The sequence below is a fragment of the Mus musculus genome, chromosome 7 (assembly GCF_000001635.26).
Source record: "Mus musculus strain C57BL/6J chromosome 7, GRCm38.p6 C57BL/6J".
Lineage (NCBI taxonomy): Eukaryota > Metazoa > Chordata > Mammalia > Rodentia > Muridae > Mus > Mus musculus.
In genome coordinates, this window is record NC_000073.6 from 15,607,978 (window position 1) to 15,624,834 (window position 16,857).

The window sequence follows — 16,857 nt, forward strand, 5'->3', positions numbered from 1 at the left end:
AGGGCTCTGAGATGCTCCGGGAATCTTTGGTTTGATTTATGGCAGTGAATTCTGGACAAGGTAAGGCTGTTGATCCAGGTGGGACCCAGGTCTGCTCTGAAAAACAATGGCTTTAACTTCAAAGATAAGAGTCAAACCAAAAGTCCCCTGCAGTGACAATTTTACATTTAAAGTCGGCTACTCCACTCGGAGGCACAAAAATCTGCCAAGGTCCCTTCTTAATTTCTACTGAAAGATTATGGGCCCTTGATATATCTTCAGTACAGTGGTCTAAAGTCAAACTTAGGGGGGTCTTTACAGCCTGCCCCATCATTTACACCACCACGTAAAACACGAAACAAACACAGAAAACACACATACACACATTGACAGATGCACATTTTCTAACGGACTGTCAAAACCAACTCAGAAATGCAGAAGGTTGGGGAAGTGCACAACCCGCCCCAGAAGGACTCCTGGAGTCCTTTCCCTTGATCAGGGGGGTCCCCCAGTGCGAGCAGCATCCGGTGATTCCAGCACGTCTGCTGTTCACACTCAGTGCCTCATCCTGAGGCAAAGGTCTCCGTTTCTCATGAAACATAGAGGCTGCAAATTTCAACACTGAACCTCGCCGGCTCACAGAAATATTTTTAGACAAAAAATTTCACCTCCAAGTGGGTCTTCAGAGATGTGGGTGGTCACGAGATCCCAGACGAGCCCCCAAATGAAAGATTCCGAGTGGAGCCCCTTGCTCAGATCTCAGGACAATAGCAGACACCCAAGAATTCACAATGGACCAAGCTTGATGCAAACCACATGAAGCTTTATTCAGGGAAAGCCAGAGCTCTGGGGATGACTCATATCCCACAAGGGGTAGAGGAGTCAACCTCGAGGGGTAAGAAGTCCCATTTTTATAGGCCCTCAGGGGAGAAAGGAGAAGGGGGAATAGGGGATTTCCTGATCTAAACAATGTCTATTCTCAAGAAATGGGTATGGGAAGGGTACAAGGAAAGAGTCTGGTACAGGTGTAGCAACTCAGGATTGACCGGACTGTGGTTGCTGGGGAGATTTTCTGACTCTTTCTCAGCAACCAATATCACAAACACCTGGCAATGGGCTTCATCAGTGAGCACACAAATGGGATCAAGGAACGGTCAAAACATTGGCAGACACACAGGTTCAAGGAGTGGCCAGAGCATTGTGCACCTCTTTTTTTCTAAAACAGTGAAGCTAGTGCTGCTAACAGTAACATTTATCTTGCCAATTTCAGGGCTTATGTGACCTTTACATTCTGTCAGGATCTTTCAGAGAATCAAATGGTGGGGGAGCATTAAGGATTTGAATATTGCAAGTGAGTGGAGCCAATGTGTAGGAGGAGCATTGAATTCCTAGTTTGCAGAGATATATAAGGGCAGGTCTTCTGAGTAGAATTAAAACAGACAGAGGATTTAGAAAGTTACAGTAACCCTCTGGATTCCTGGTGAGTTGGTAGGCTACATGAAATATTTAAGGTTGCTGTGTGAAGGGGATGTCATGGTGGAGCCTTGGTAACTTTTTGTAGGTTGTATGGGTTTTTGATTGGTGAAGTCTAAAATGTGCCTTGTGCATAAGCAGAAGACTGGGTGTGGCCACAAGGTGTGAATGTCTCCTGGCTGTGAGAGGATGAAAGGTAGAGCCTGTGCTAGGGTCCTTTAAGGGAGATTCATTTAAGGTTATTTGACTTTCTTGAAATTCAATAACAGGGGGCTTCTGGGTTATGTGTAAGAGTCTTCTGATATCCAGGGTAATTATATCACCAATGCTCTTGGACAGATGAGTGTGGAATGGGATCTATTGGACTTGCCTGTTCCATGGACCATTATTAGTTGTTTTGAGACAGATTGTCCAGTAGAAAGGAGGAGAATCTAGCACCCTCTCTCCTTTTTTTTTACATTCATGATGATATTCTTCCAATCCATGAGCATGGGAGATATCTCCATTTTCTGAGATCTTTGATTTCTTTCTTGAGAAACTTGAAGTTATTGTCATACAGATCTTTCACTTCTTTGCTTACTTAGTCCAAGATATTTTATATTATTTGTGGCTAGTGTGAAGGGTATTGATTCCCTAATTTCTTTCTCAGCCTGTTTATCATATGCATAAAAGAAGGCTAATGACTTATTTCAGTTAATTTCATTTTTCCTCTCTCTTTTTTTTTAATTAGGTATTTGCCTCGTTTACATTTCCAATGCTATCCCAAAAGTCCCCCATACCCATCCCACCAATCCCCTACCCACCCACTCCCCCCTTTTGGCCCTGGCGTTCCCCTGTTTCCTCTGTTTCCAGTGATGGCTGACTAGGCCATCTTTTGATACATATGCACCTAGAGACAAGATCTCAGGGGTACTGGTTAGTTTATATTGTTGTTCAACCTATATGGTTGCAGTTCCCTTTAGATCTTTGGGTACTTCCTCTAGCTCCTCCATTGGGGGGTGTGACCCATCCAATAGCTGACTGTGAGCATCCACTTCTGTGTTTGCTAGGCCATGGCATAGTCTCACAAGAGACAGCTATCTCTGGGAAGTTTCAGCAAAATCTTGCTAGTGTATGCAATGGTGTCAGCGTTTGGAAGCGGATTATGGGATGGATCCCTGGATATGGCAATCACTAGATGGTCCATCCTTTTGTCACAGCTCCAAATTTTGTCTCTGAAACTCCTTCCATGGGTGTTTTGTTCCCATTTCTAAGAAGGGGCAAAGTTTCCTCACTTTGGTCTTCGTTCTTCTTGAGTTTCATGTGTTTAGCAAATTGTATTTTATATCTTGGGTATCCTAAGATTCTGGGCTAATATCCACTTATCAGTGAGCACATATTGTGAGAGTTCCTTTGTGATTGGGTTACCTCACTCAGGATGATGCCCTCCAGGTCCATCCATTTGTTTAGGAATTTTATAAACTCTTTTTTTTAATAGCTGAGTAGTACTCCATTATGTAAATGTACCACATTTTCTGTATCCATTCCTCTGTTGACAGGCATCTGGGTTCTGTCCAGCTTCTGGCTATTATAAATAAGGCTGCTATGAACATAGTGGAGCATGTGTCCTTCTTACTCGTTGGGACATCTTCTGGATATATGCCCAGGAGAGGTATTGCGAAATCCTCCAGTAGAACTATGTCCAATTTTCTGAGGAACCACCAGACTGATTTTCAGAGTGGTTGTACAAGCTTGCAATCCAACCAACAATGAAGGAGTGTTCCTCTTTCTCCTCATCCTTGCCAGCATCTGATGTCCCCTGAATATTTGATCTTACCCATTCTGACCGGTGTGAGATGGAATCTCAGGGTTGTTTTGATTTGCATTTCCCTGATGATTAAGTATGTTGAACATTTTTTCAGGTGCTTTTCAGCCATTTGGTATTCCTCAAGTGAGAATTCTTTGTTCAATTCTGAGCCCCATTTTTTAGTGGGGTTATTTGGTTTTCTGGAGTCCACCTTCTTGAGTTCTTTATATATATTGGATATTAGTCCCCTATCCGATTTGGGATAGGTAAAGATACTTTCCCAATCTGTTGGTGGTCTTTTTGTCTTATTGACAGTGTCTTTTACCTTGCAGAAGCTTTACAATTTTATGAGGTCCCATTTATCGATTCTCGATCTTACAGCACAAGCCATTGCTGTTCTGTTCAGGCATTTTTTTCCCCTGTACCCATATCTTCGAGGCTTTTCTCTATTTTCTCCTCAATAAGTTTCAGTGTCTCTGGTTTTATGTGGAGTTCCTTAATCCACTTAGATTTGACTTTAGTACAAGGAGATAGAAATGGATAAAATCACATTTTTCTATATGATAACCGCAAGTTGTGCCAGCACCATTTGTTGAAAATGCTATCCTGGATGGTTGTAGCTCCCTTGTCAAATATCAATTGACCATAGGTGTGTGGGTTCATCTCTGGGTCTTCAATTCTGTTCCATTGGTCTACTTGTCTGTCACTATACCAGTACCATGCAGTTTTTATCACAATTGCTCTATAGTACAGCTTTAGGTCAGGCATGGTGATTCCACCAGAGGTTCTTTTATCCTTGAGAAGAGTTTTTGCTATCCTAGGTTTTTTGTTATTCCAGATGAATCTGCCGATTGTGCTTTCTAATTCGTTGATGAATTGAGTTGAAAGTTTGATGGGGATTGCATTGAATCTGTAGATTGCTTTTGGCAAGATAGCCATTTTTACAATGTTGATCCTGCCAATCCATGAGCATGGGAGATCTTTCCATCTTCTGAGATCTTCTTTAATTTCTTTCTTCAGGGACTTGAAGTTTTTATCATACAGATCTTTCACTTCCTTAGTTAGAGTCACGCCATGGTATTTTATATTATTTGTGACTATTGAGAAGGGTGTTGTTTTCCTAATTTCTTTATCAGCCTGTTTATCCTTTGTGTAGAGTAAGGCCTTTGACTTGGTTGACTTCAATTTATATACAGCTACTTCTATGAAGCTGTTTATCAGGCTTAGGAGTTCTCTGGTGTAATTTTTAGGGTCACTTATATATACTATCATATCATCTGCAAAAAGTGATATTTTGACTTCTTCCTTTCTTTTTTTTTTCCATATTTTTTTTAGGTATTTAGCTCATTTACATTTCCAATGCTATACCAAAAGTCCCCCATATCCACCCACCCTCACTCCCCTGCCCACCCACTCCACCTTTTTGGCCCTGGTGTTCCCCTGTACTGGGGCATATAAAGTTTGCAAGTCCAATGGGCCTCTCTTTCCAGTGATGGCCGACTAGGCCATCTTTTGATATATATGCAGCTAGAGTCAAGAGCTCCGGGGTACTGGTTAGTTCATAATGTTGTTTCACCTATAGGGTTGCAGATCCCTTTAGCTCCTTGGCTACTTTCTCTAGCTCCTCCATTGGGAGCCCTATGATCCATCCATTAGCTGACTGTGAGCATCCACTTCTGTGTTTGCTAGGCCCCGGCATAGTCTCACGAGAGACAGCTACATCTGGGTCCTTTCAATAAAATCTTCCTAGTGTATGCAATGGTGTCAGCGTTTGGATGCTGATTATGTGGTGGATCCCTGGATATGGCAGTCTCTACATGATCCATCCTTTCATCTCAGCTCCAAACTTTGTCTCTGTAACTCCTTCCATGGGTGTTTTGTTCCCAAATCTAAGGAGGGGCATAGTGTCCACACTTCAGTCTTCATTCTTCTTGAGTTTCATGTGTTTAGCAAATTATATCTTATGTCTTGGGTATCCTAGGTTTGGGGCTAATATCCACTTATCAGTGAGTACATATTGTGTGAGTTTCTTTGTGAATGTGTTACCTCACTCAGGATGATGCCCTCCAGGTCCATCCATTTGGCTAGGAATTTCATAAATTCATTCTTTTTAATAGCTGAGTAGTACTCCATTGTGTAGATGTACCACATTTTCTGTATCCATTCCTCTGTTGAGGGACATCTAGGTTCTTTCCAGCTTCTGGCTATTATAAATAAGGCTGCTATGAACATAGTGGAGCATGTGTCCTTCTTACCAGTTGGGGCATCTTCTGGATATATGCCCAGGAGAGGTATTGCTGGATCCTCCGGTAGTACTATGTCCAATTTTCTGAGGAACCGCCAGACTGATTTCCAGAGTGGTTGTACAAGCCTGCACTCCCACCAACAATGGAGGAGTATTCCTCTTTCTCCACATCCACGCCAGCATCTGCTGTCACCTGAATTTTTGATCTTAGCCATTCTGACTGGTGTGAGGTGGAATCTCAGGGTTGTTTTGATTTGCATTTCCCTGATGATTAAGGATGTTGAACATTTTTTCAGGTGCTTCTCTGCCATTCGGTATTCCTCAGGTGAGAATTCTTTGTTCAGTTCTGAGCCCCATTTTTTAATGGGGTTATTTGATTTTCTGAAGTCCACCTTCTTGAGTTCTTTATATATGTTGGATATTAGTCCCCTATCTGATTTAGGATAGGTAAAGATCCTTTCCCAATCTGTTGGTGGTCTTTTTGTCTTATTGACGGTGTCTTTTGCCTTGCAGAAATTTTGGAGTTTCATTAGATCCCATTTGTCAATTCTCGATCTTACAGCACAAGCCATTGCTGATCTGTTCAGGAATTTTTCCCCTGTGCCCATATCTTCAAGGCTTTTCCCCACTTTCTCCTCTATAAGTTTCAGTATCTCTGGTTTTATGTGAAGTTCCTTGATCCACTTAGATTTGACCTTAGTACAAGGAGATCAGTATGGATCGATTCGCATTCTTCTACATGATAACAACCAGTTGTGCCAGCACCAATTGTTGAAAATGCTGTCTTTCTTCCACTGGATGGTTTTAGCTCCCTTGTCGAAGATCAAGTGACCATAGGTGTGTGGGTTCATTTCTGGGTCTTCAATTCTATTCCATTGGTCTACTTGTCTGTCTCTATACCAGTACCATGCAGTTTTTATCACAATTGCTCTGTAGTAAAGCTTTAGGTCTGGCATGGTGATTCCGCCAGAAGTTCTTTTATCCTTGAGAAGACTTTTTGCTATCCTAGGTTTTTTGTTATTCCAGACAAATTTGCAAATTGCTCCTTCCAATTCGGTGAAGAATTGAGTTGGAATTTTGATGGGGATTGCATTGAATTTGTAGATTGCTTTTGGCAAGATAGCCATTTTTACAATGTTGATCCTGCCAATCCATGAGCATGGGAGATCTTTCCATCTTCTGAGATCTTCTTTAATTTCTTTCTTCAGGGACTTGAAGTTTTTATCATACAGATCTTTCACTTCCTTAGTTAGAGTCACGCCAAGATATTTTATATTATTTGTGACTATTGAGAAGGGTGTTGTTTCCCTAATTTCTTTCTCAGCCTGTTTATTCTTTGTATAGAGAAAGGCCATTGACTTGTTTCAGTTTATTTTATATCCAGCTACTTCACCGAAGCTGTTTATCAGGTTTAGGAGTTCTCTGGTAGAATTTTTAGGGTCACTTATATATACTATCATATCATCTGCAAAAAGTGATATTTTGACTTCCTCTTTTCCAATTCGTATCCCCTTGATCTCCTTTTGTTGTCGAATTACTCTGGCTAATACTTCAAGTACTATGTTGAAAAGGTAGGAAGAAAGTGGGCAGCCTTGTCTAGTCCCTGATTTTAGTGGGATTGCTTCCAGCTTCTCTCCATTTACTTTGATGTTGGCTACTGGTTTGCTGTAGATTGCTTTTATCATGTTTAGGTATGGGCCTTGAATTCCTGATCTTGCCAAAACTTTTATCATGAATGGGTGTTGGATCTTGTCAAATGCTTTTTCTGCATTTAACGAGATGATCATGTGGTTTTTGTCTTTGAGTTTGTTTATATAGTGGATTACATTGATGGATTTTCGTATATTAAACCATCCCTGCATCCCTGGAATAAAACCTACTTGGTCAGGATGGATGATTGCTTTGATGTGTTCTTGGATTCGGTTAGCAAGAATTTTATTGAGGATTTTTGCATCGATATTCATAAGAGAAATTGGTCTGAAGTTCTCTATCTTTGTTGGGTCTTTCTGTGGTTTAGGTATCAGAGTAATAGTGGCTTCATAAAATGAGTTGGGTAGAGTACCTTCTACTTCTATTTTATGAAATAGTTTGTGCAGAACTGGAATTAGATCTTCTTTGAAGGTCTGATAGAACTCTGCACTAAACCCATCTGGTCCTGGGCTTTTTTTGGTTGGGAGACTATTAATAACTGCTTCTATTTCTTTAGGTGATATGGGACTGTTTAGATGATCAACTTGATCCTGATTCAACTTTGGTACCTGGTATCTGTCCAGAAATTTGTCCATTTCGTCCAGGTTTTCCAGTTTTGTTGAGTATAGCCTTTTGTAGAAGGATCTGATGGTGTTTTGGATTTCTTCAGGATCTGTTGTTATGTCTCCCTTTTCAGTTCTGATTTTGTTAATTAGGATTTTGTCTCTGTGCCCTCTAGTGAGTCTAGCTAAGGGTTTATCTATCTTGTTGATTTTCTCAAAGAACCAACTCCTCGTTTGGTTAATTCTTTGAATAGTTCTTCTTGTTTCCACTTGGTTGATTTCACCCCTGAGTTTGATTATTTCCTGCCGTCTACTCCTCTTGGGTGAATTTGCTTCCTTTTTTTCTAGAGCTTTTAGATGTGTTGTCAAGCTGCTAGTATGTGCTGTCTCCCGTTTCTTCTTGGAGGCACTCAGAGCTATGAGTTTCCCTCTTAGAAATGCTTTCATTGTGTCCCATAGGTTTGGGTACGTTGTGGCTTCATTTTCATTAAACTCTAAAAAGTCTTTAATTTCTTTCTTTATTCCTTCCTTGACCAAGGTATCATTGAGAAGAGTGTTATTCAGTTTCCACGTGAATGTTGGCTTTCCATTATTTATGTTGTTATTGTCTTAGGCCATGGTGGTCTGATAGGATACATGGGACAATTTCAATATTTTTGTATCTATTGAGGCCTGTTTTGTGACCAATTATATGATCAATTTTGGAGAAGGTCCCATGAGGTGCTGAGAAGAAGGTATATCCTTTTGTTTTAGGATAAAATGTTCTGTAGATATCTGTCAGGTCCATTTGTTTCATAACTTCTGTTAGTTTCACTGTGTCCCTGTTTAGTTTCTGTTTCCACGATCTGTCCTTTGAAGAAAGTGGTGTGTTGAAGTCTCCCACTATTATTGTGTGAGGTGCAATGTATGCTTTGAGCTTTACTAAAGTGTCTCTAATGAATGTGGCTGCCCTTGCATTTGGTGCGTAGATATTCAGAATTGAGAGTTCCTCTTGGAGGATTTTGCCTTTGATGAGTATGAAGTGTCCCTCCTTGTCTTTTTTGATAACTTTGGAAGTCGATTTTATCCGATATTAAAATGGCTACTCCAGCTTGTTTCTTCAGTCCATTTGCTTGGAAAATTGTTTTCCAGCCTTTCACTCTGAGGTAGTGTCTGTCTTTTTCCCTGAGATGGGTTTCCTGTAAGCAGCAGAATGTTGGGTCCTGTTTGTGTAGCCAGTCTGTTAGTCTATGTCTTTTTATTGGGGAATTGAGTCCAATGATATTAAGAGATATTAAGGAAAAGTAATTGTTGCTCCCTTTTATTTTTGTTGTTAGAGTTGGCATTCTGTTCTTGTGGCTGTCTTCTTTTTGGTTTGTTGAATGATTACTTTCTTGGTTGTTCTAGGGCGTGATTTCCGTCCTTGTATTGCTTCTTTTCTGTTATTATCCTTTGAAGGGCTGGATTCGTGGAAAGATATTGTGTGAATTTGGTTTTGTCGTGGAATACTTTGGTTTCTCCATCTTTGGTAATTGAGAGTTTGGCCGGGTATACTAGCCTGGGCTGGCATTTGTGTTCTCTTAGTGTCTGTATAACATCTGTCCAGGCTCTTCTGGCTTTCATAGTCTCTGGTGAAAAGTCTGGTGTAATTCTGATAGGCCTTCCTTTATATGTTACTTGACCTTCCTCCCTTACTGCTTTTAATATTCTATCTTTATTTAGTGCATTTGTTGTTCTGATTATTATGTGTCGGGAGGAATTTCTTTTCTGGTCCAGTCTATTTGGAGTTCTGTAGGCTTCTTGTATGATCATGGGCATCTCTTTTTTTATGTTTGGGAAGTTTTCTTCTATTATTTTGTTGAAAATATTAGCTGGCCCTTTAAGTTGAAAATCTTCATTCTCATCAATTCCTATTATCCGTAGGTTTGGTCTTCTCATTGTGTCCTGGATTACCTGGATGTTTTGAGTTAGGATCCTTTTGCATTTTGTATTTTCTTTGACTGTTGTGTCGATGTTCTCTATGGAATCTTCTGCACCTGAGATTCTCTCTTCCATTTCTTGTATTCTGTTGCTGATGCTCGCATCTATGGTTCCAGATCTCTTTCCTAGGGTTTCTATCTCCAGCGTTGCCTCGCTTTGGGTTTTCTTTATTGTGTCTACTTCCCCTTTTAGTTCTAGTATGGTTTTGTTCATTTCCATCACCTGTTTGGATGTTTTCTTGTTTTTCTTTAATGATTTCTACCTGTTTTGCTGTGTTTTCCTGCTTTTCTTTAAGGGCCTGTAACTCTTTAGCAGTGCTCTCCTGTAATTCTTTAAGTGACTTATGAAAGTCCTTCTTGATGTCCTCTATCATCATCATGAGAAATGTTTTTAAATCTGGGTCTAGATTTTCGGTTGTGTTGGGGTGCCCAGGACTAGGTGGGGTGGGAGTGCTGCGTTCTGATGATGGTTAGTGGTCTTGATTTCTGTTAGTAGGATTCTTACGTTTGCCTTTCGCCATCTGGTAATCTCTGAAGCTAGCTGTTTTAGTTGTCACTGTTAAGAGCTTGTTCTTCAGGTGACTCTGTTAGCCTCTATAAGCAGACCTGGAGGGTAGCACTCTCCTTAGTTTCAGTGGGCAGAGTATTCTCTGCAGGCAAGCTCTCTTCTTGCAGGGCAGGTACCCAGATATCTGGTGTTCGAACCAGACTCCTGGCAGAAGTTGTGTTCCACTCACTAGAGGTCTTAGGATCCCGTGGGGGGTCCCGTGTGGGCCCTTGCGGGTGTTGGGCAAGACTCTGCTGCCAAGGTAGCCCGGGGCTCGAGTCGAGCGGAAGGGACTTGTGCCCCAGATCAGGCCCGGGTAGCCTGCTTCCCTATGTACCGCAGTCTCAGGTTCCGCGCGATTGGATTGGGGCAGGCGCTGTGTTCCACTCACCAGAGGTCTTAGGATCCCGTGGGGGGTCCCGTGTGGGCCCTTGCGAGTGTTGGGCAAGACTCTGCTGGCCGACTTCTTCCTTTCTAATTTGTATCCCCTTGATATCCTTTTTTTGTCTAATTGCTCTGGCTAGGACTTCAAGTACAATGTTGAATAGGTAGAGAGAGAGTGAACAGCCTTGTATAGTCCCTGATTTTAGTGGGATTGCTTCCAGCTTCTCACCATTTTCTTTGATGTTGGCTACTGCTTTGCTGTAGATTGCTTTTATCATGTTTAGGTATGGGCCTTGAATTCCTTATCTTTCCAAGACTTTTATCAGAAATGGGTGTTGGATTTTGTCAAATGCTTTCTCAGCATCTAACGAGAGGTTCATGTGGTTTTTGTCTTTGAGTTTGTTTACATACTGGATTATGTTGATGGATTTCCCTATATTGAACCATCCCTGCATCCCTGGAATGAAACCTACTTAGTCAGGATGGATGATTGTTTTGATGTGTTCTTGGATTCAGTTAGCAAGAACTTTATTGAGGATCTTTGCATCGATATTCATAAGGGAAATTGGTCTGAAGTTCTCTGTCTTTGTTGGGTTTTTTTGTGGTTTATGTATCTGAGTAATTCTGGATTCATAGAATGATTTGGGAATAGTATCTTCTGTTTCTATTTTGTGGAATAGTTTGTGAAGAACTGGGATTAGATCTTCTTTGAAGGTCTGATAGAACTCTGCACTAAACCCATCTGGTCCTGGGCTTTTTTTGGTTGGGAGACTATTAATGACTGCTTCTATTTCTTTAGGGGATATAAGACTGTTTAGATTATTAACCTGATCTTGATTTAACTTTGGTACCTGGTATCTGTCTAGAAACGTGTCCATTTCATCCAGGTTTTCCAGTTTTGCTGATTATAGCCTTTTTTAGAAGGATCTGATTGTGTTATGGATTTCTCCAGGATCTGTTGTTATGTTTCCCTTTTCATTTCTGATTTTGTTAATTAGGATGCTTTCCCTGTGCCCTTTAGTGAGTTTGGCTAAGGGTTTATCTATCTTGTAGATTTTCTCAAAGAACCAGCTCCTCGATTGATTGATTGATTTTTTTAATGGTTCTTCTTGTTTCCACTTGGTTGATTTCACCCCTGAGTTTGATTATTTCCTGCCTTTTAATCCTCTTGGGTGAATTTGCTTCCTTTTGTTCTAGAGATATTAGGTGTGTTGTCAAGCTACTAATGTGTGTCCTCTCTAGTTTCTTTTTGGAGGCACTCAGAGCTATGAGTTTTCCTCTTAGAAATGCTTTCATTGTGTCCCATAAGTTTGGGTATGTTGTGGCTTTATTTTCATTAAACTCCATAAAGTCCTTAATTTCTTTCTTTATTCCTTCCTTGACCGAGGTATCATTGAGAAGACCAAGATGGCTCCTGGTCTCTTCTTAATCACCACTAATTTCTTAGCTCCAGCTAACTAGTATTAATAGTCCCAGTAATGCAAAGCTTTTGCTTTAGTAGTTCTGGTATCTTGTTAATCACAGCTGATTCTTCAGCCCCAGCTAATCAGAACTACAGAATCTTCACAATCAAAACATCAATGGCCCTGAAAAGAATCTTTAATTTTTCCCTCTGAAATTTCACAAGCCAGACCGTCATCTTCTGCACTGTTCTCAACATTATCTTCCAAGCTCCTACACAACATCTGACAGAGCTCTTAACAACGAATGGATCTACAAACCCAAAGTTCCAAAGTCCTTCCACATTCCTCCCCAAAACATGGTCAGATTGTCACAGGAATACCACACTATGCTGGTACCAATATGTCTTAGCCAGGGTTTCTATTCCTGCACAAACATCATGACAAAGAAACAAGTTGGGGAGGAAAGGGTTTATTTGGCTTACACTTTCATAGTGATGTTCATCACCAAAGGAAGTCATAACTGGAACTCAAGCAGGTCAGGAAGCAGGAGCTGATGCAGAGACCATGGAGGGATATTCCTTACTGGCTTGCTTCCCCTGGCTTGCTCAGCCTGCTCTCTTATAGAACCAAGACTACCAGCCCAGAGATGGTCCCACTCACAACTGGCCTTTCCCTTTTGATCACTAATTGAGAAAATGCTTTACAGTTGTATCTTATGGAGGCATTTCCTCAACTGAAGCTCCTTTCTCTGTGATAACTCCAGCTGTGTCAAGTTGACACAAAAAGTAGCCAGTACCGAACTCTACCGCCAGTCAAAGAAAACACATGTTGGAACTTATGGCTCTAGTTACTTATGTGGCAGAGGTTAGCCAAGTCGGTCATCAATGAGAGGATAGGCCCTTGGTACATCGAAATTTCTATGACCCAGTAGAGGGGAATGACAGGACCAGTAATGGGAGTGGGTGTGTTGGAGAGCAGTGGGAGGGAGGAAGTGATAGGGGATTTTCTGAAATTAAACTAGGTAAGAGGATTACATTTGAAATTTAATTAAGAAAATATTTAATAAAAAAAGAATTACAGAGACAAAGTTCGGAGATGAGACTGAAGGAAAGATCATTGAGAGACTGTCCTACCTGGGGATCTGTCCCATATACAACCACGAAACCCAGATACTATTTCATATGCCAGAAAGATTTTGCTAACAGTACCCTGATATAGCTCTCTTTTGTGAGGCTATGCCGGTGCCTGGCAAATACAGAAGTGAATACTCACAGGCATCTATTGGATGGAACACCGGGCCCCTAATTAAGGAGCTAGAGAAAGTACCAAAGAAGCTTAAGTGGTCTAAACACTATATGAACAACAATATGAACTAACCAGTACACCCCCAACTACAGACCTGTGTCTCTAGTTGCATATGTAGCAGAGGATGGCCTAGTAAGCCATCATTGGGAAGAGAGGCTCTTGGTATTTCGAAGACAATATGCCCCAGTACAGGGGAATGCCAAGGCCAGGAAGCAGGAGTTGGTGGGTTGGGAAGCAGGGCAAAAGGAGGGTATAGGGAACTTTCAGGATAGCATTTGAAATGTAAAGGAAGAAAATAGTTACTAGAATAAATTGATTAATTATTTAATACATAAATACATGAATACATGCATAAATAAATGCCAGCAGAGGAATTGAAAAGGTGAAGGGTGGTGCTGGAAGCATGAGAAGAGAAGGCAGTTTTGCAGAAGATTTTCTTAGCACAGAGTTTGTCCCAGGAGAAGCAAAGCTAAGAATGACAGTAGGCTAGATCACTTGTTATACTTTAGAGTATGGCATTGTGAAACTTGGAAAAGGGACTGTTTAAGCCATCTTTAAAAAACTAAGGGAGGAACTGTTGGTATAAATGTTTAAAAGAACTGGGAGGGAAACTTGGAGTGGACACGTGAGTTAAGAGAATTGTTCAGTGAAAATAGCCACTTTACAAGAGTCCCCCAGGTGGTGCTGGTTTTGAAGATCTGACAGTAGCATAAAGAGGAGCTGAGCCTTGGCACTCTGTAGCAGAGGTGGAGTCCATGAAGGTAGTCCAGGTGAGGCTACTAGTGAAAATGCAGGCCAGTTGCAGCAGAAAACCCCAGCATTTTGGAGATAGCAGTAACCATGGGATGGTTACCCAGAACAGGAGCAGCAGTGATATTGATCCAAGCCAGACCCTAGGAGACAAGCTTCTGTGATGCAGAGGCCAGAGCTGCAGACATTCTAATTGGAAAATTGCATTTAAAGTTGTCTTTTTTACCTTTTATTAAACATAGCTTCTCTTCTCATACATTATACTCTGAAAAGAAATTTCCCTCCCTCTACTCCTCCCACTTCTTTTTCCCTCCTCTTCCAACAGGGTCCACACCATTTCTCTCTTTTACTAGGCTTCTAAGAGGTAACATTGAAAAACAGTAAAGTATAGAAGATAAAACAAGAGCTACCATATGAAACTTTGACCTAACAAGCTAAGAGAAATAATCTATAATCCACATGGACTTGAGTTTCATGCAGGGTGATAACTATGGATCTACTTTTATTATTCTACATGGAGATATCTAGTCTGAAAAGCACATGGTGATGTCTACTCACTAGGTGTGAATTGTTATCTTGTTCATCAAAAAATAAGGAATTGATATATGCATGTATTTATGTGCATGTATTAAGTTTAATCTAACTGATAAATGTGTCTGTTTTTATGAAATGTCTTGCAAACTTTATATGCCTAAGTACAGGGGAACGCCTGGGCCAAGAAGTGGGAGTGGGGGCGGGAGGGGATCAGGGAGGGCGGGTTTGGGGGACTTCTGAGGTAGTATTAGAAATGTAAATGAAGAAAATACCTAATAAAAAAGAATTTATTATTTGAATAAACACCACAGTAACTGTCAAAAAAAAACCATAAATGCCCCACTAATTAACCATGAGAGAAGGGCAAGGAAGTGCTCCCATACAGCTGTGGTCAGTTGTAAAAATACACCAGCCTCTGATAGCACAAGTTTCTTTTTCCAGGTCAGAAAGGTTTCTTTCCAGCTGCACGGTTCTGTCTCAATATCTGACCAACATTATCAGATTTGAAGGATGTCCTTCCTTTACCCTCTCATATAATGCCAAGGCTTGCAAACCCAGCCTGTGGTTTTTCTTTCCTTTATAAAATGCTTTCACTTAGACCTGGGGGTTCACTCAGGAAGGTTGGTGGCCCAAGCTTGAGCTGGAATAAAGACTCTCATGCAATTACAGCAGGTTGTGATTCCTGGTGGTCTCTTCAGGGTTTTTACTAGCTGATACAACAATAGCAGAGGGGTAATGATTAGAATATACAAAACATCTTTTAAAATGGGGACTAAGAACAAGTAGCCATCATAGTATGTGTGGAGGCAGAGGCAAGTAGATCTCTATGAGTTCCAAGCCATCCTGATCTAATTAAAATGCCTAGAAAAGCCAGGGGTACAAAGACAAACTAAGTTTCAAACCTAAGCAACCCATGCCTGATGGTGCATGCCTTTAATCCCAGCATTCAGAAGGCAAGCTCAGGCTGATCTAAAAAGGGAAAGGCCAGAAGAGCTATGGCTCATACAGGAAAAACCCTGTCCCAAAACAAACAACAAAACAACAATAAATAAAGCAAAACCAAGAAAACCAGTAATCAGATTTTTAAAATGTATAGAACTAAAGGGAAATTATTAAAAGATAAACAAAATCCCAGAGAAACACTTTAATAAATGTTAAACATGCCGGGATTGTTAAAAACATAGCATTTATCCTAGGTCTTAGGAGATATGGACAGGAAGACCATTGTGAAATTCATTCCAACCTGACTTACCAAAAGAGGTCCAGTACCTCCGGGACTTTTAATAGAAAGGCATCGTACCAAAATAACAAACAAGCAAACTACACCATATTTAGCAATCAAAACAAAGCAAATTATAACTAAATGACAGTTTATCTTACCTTGTCAGAATGGCAAAGATCAATAAAAACCAATGAAAATAAATGATGGAGAAGTTGTCAGCAAGGAGGAACATTTATGCACTGCTGGTGGGGAGAAACCTAGCACAGGTACTAAAGAAATAGTGGAGTTGGTAGGATCTCTACAGTTTCCTTACAAGGGAACTAGGAGCTATGGCTTTTTCCCTTGGCACTACTTTCATTGTGCCCGATAAGTTTGGAATTTCTAGATGTCTCTGTTTGGAGCCTTCCTCCTGTGTGCCTGGGGTGTAGCAGATCTCCTGGGAGCACTGCAAACTATGCCGCAGTAAGAGAGAGTGAGAGACAGGCTGATCTCCCCCTAAGCAGAATTTCACAGATGGAAATGAAGAGGAGACTGAGGAAAAGAAGGTTCAGCAACAGGCCCAAAGTAGGCTACAGATCAAGGGGAGGCCCCAAGGCCTGACAGGATTAATGAGGCTATGGAGCACTCACACAAAAGGACCTATCATGACTGCCCTCCAAAAGATCCAACAAGCAACTGAAAGAGTCAGATACAGATATTTGCACCCAACCAATGGACAGAAGCTGCTGACCCCTGTGGTTGAATTAGGGAAAAGCTGGAAGAAACTGAGAAGTGAGAACCTGTAGGAGGACCAGCAATCTCAATTAACCTGGACCTCCAAGATCTCTCAAGCACTGGACCACCAATCAGGCAGGTTACACCAGCTTATATGAAGCTCCCAACATATATGCAGCAGAGGTTACTGCTGAGTCTAGGTTCAGAGAAGATGAACATAATCCTCAAGAGACTGGAGGTCCCAGGGAGTTTAGAGGTCTGGATGGATCCAGGGTGAGTGGTGGGGACATCATTGTGGAGACTGT